The sequence below is a fragment of the Octopus bimaculoides genome, chromosome 3 (assembly GCF_046866305.1).
Source record: "Octopus bimaculoides isolate indiv1 chromosome 3, ASM4686630v1, whole genome shotgun sequence".
Lineage (NCBI taxonomy): Eukaryota > Metazoa > Mollusca > Cephalopoda > Octopoda > Octopodidae > Octopus > Octopus bimaculoides.
The window spans coordinates 152527629-152530128 of record NC_142930.1 but is presented as its reverse complement, the minus strand read 5'-3'; the positions used below and the strand labels follow the sequence as shown (position 1 = coordinate 152530128).

Sequence of the window (2500 nt, the reverse complement as noted above, 5' to 3'; positions counted from 1 at the left end):
TACATATAATAAAAAAATATATGTATTCCTGTCGGTGTTACTCGTTTTTGATAACACCAGTGGAGAGGAGCACTTATGATGCCGTATTTATGATTTAGGTATCTATCAGAAATAATGCGTACATACTTTCTGATTTTACTTGAGTCTGCTGGAATTATATATATATATATATATATATAAAAAAAATAAAATAATAGCTTGTTACAACCAAATTATTGTAATGAATGTACATCCTATATTACAGTGTATGTATGTATGTATGTATATATATGCATTCTCTCTCTCACTCACACACTAATCTGATGATGCAAACGTGCACAGACGTATGTATGCGTTAGTAAGGGGGGAAGAATATGTAGGAAAGACAGTTTTCGTTAGTTAAGTTGGTCAAAACATTTTCATTTGATATTTAGAAGATTCATTCAATTTCTTCTCATTCCACAGTATGCTTTGATACATTTGTATAACTTTTAACATATTCATATCATAAGCATATAGTGTGGTGAATTGGTGAGAGAATATTGTAAATGGAACATATCATTTACAATTTATGCTTTGATAAATTTCCAGGTTTTTACAGAAACTATACAGGCTTTTGTATGATATACGTACACAATACATATATGTATGATATATATGCGTGAGTATATTATATATAATCAGAATCTAAGAAGTGTAGTTTAGTAATTAATCCAATTTCGTATGACGTTCGCCAATCAATATATTTGTTCGTTTAAATGATGTTATTACCAACTGGTGATCAAATTTCCTAATTTGATGTCTTAGATCTAGTAATTTCGTAAAACTAATTGTGTGGTCAGTAGTGATTTCATAGTTGATCAAAAACTGTGTAGAATCGTGTGTGTGTGTGTGTGTGTGTATATATATATATATATATATATATATATATATATATATATACACATCGTGCACTAATTTCAGTTACAGGATTGCGATGATGGGCAAAATCATGCATATGTATACGTATCTATCTATCTATCTATCTATACACATATACATATATTATTTGTATATAAACGTATATATATATGTATATATACGTATGTATATATGTGTATATATTTGTATATGTATGTATAAATATGTGTATGTATATATGCGTATATATATGTGTATATATGTGTGTTTGTGTATATATATCTATATATGTATATATATATATGAATATTTGTGTATATATGAATATATGTATCTATATATGTATATAGATATATATGTATAAATGAATATATATATGTCTATGATATTATGTGTGTATATATATATATATGTATATGCGTATATATATATGTGTGTATATATATATATATGTATATGCGTATATATATGTGTATATATATGTAAATGTGTACCTATATGTATGTGTACCTATACGTGTACCTATATGTATATGTGTACCTATACGTGTACCTATATGTATGTGTACCTATACGTGTACCTATATGTATATGTGTACCTATACGTGTACATATATGTATTATGTGTACATATTTGTATATATATCTGTATATATGTATATATATATCTGTATATATGTATATATATATGTGTATATATATATGTGTATATATATATATCTCTATATATATGTGTATATATATCTCTATATATATGTGTATATATATATCTCTATATATATGTGTATATATATCTCTATATATATGTGTATATATATATCTCTATATATGTGTATATATATATCTCTATATATATGTTTATATATATATCTATATATATGTGTATATGTATATATGTATATATGTGTATATGTATATATGTGTATGTGTATATATATATATATGTGTATATATATATATGTGTATATATATATCTATATATATATATATGTTTATATATATATATGTGTATGTGTATATGTATATATGTGTATATATATAGATATGTGTATATATAAATGTGTATATATGATGTATATATGTGTGTATATGTATATATGTATGTGTATATATGTATATGTTTGTATAAGTATATATATGTGTGTATATATGTATATGTATAAAATCATCATCATCGTTTAGCGGACGTTAAATGATGATGATGATTTTAATAATTACTGGTAATTTTATATGTTGTATATGTAATGCATATGCTATACATGTATGTATACTGTTATAATGGTCTTTTTCAAAAATAAATAAATGGACATAATATAATGTCTAAAAGCTGATGAATACCAGCTCTTGAATATGTGTGTGTATATATATATATATGTGTGTGTGTATATGCGTGTATGTATATATATGTATATATATTTATATGTATCTATATGTACATATATGTGTAATGTTTATATATATATAATGTATACATATGTATATTTATATCAGTGTTTATATATATATATATATATATATATATATATATACATACACACATATATATATGTGTGTGTGTGTGTATATATATATATATATATATATATATATATATATCTATGTATATGTGTTTATATATGTAT

The 2500-nt window shown here is 22.9% G+C and overlaps 1 protein-coding gene across 5 annotated transcripts in view; it reads left to right on the top strand.

Annotated features, from left to right (window-relative positions):
- LOC106873508 (F-box-like/WD repeat-containing protein TBL1XR1) overlaps nt 1-2500 on the top strand; it is a 92595-nt gene that overhangs the window by 843 nt on the left and 89252 nt on the right. The gene's annotated exons all lie outside the window — the stretch shown is intronic.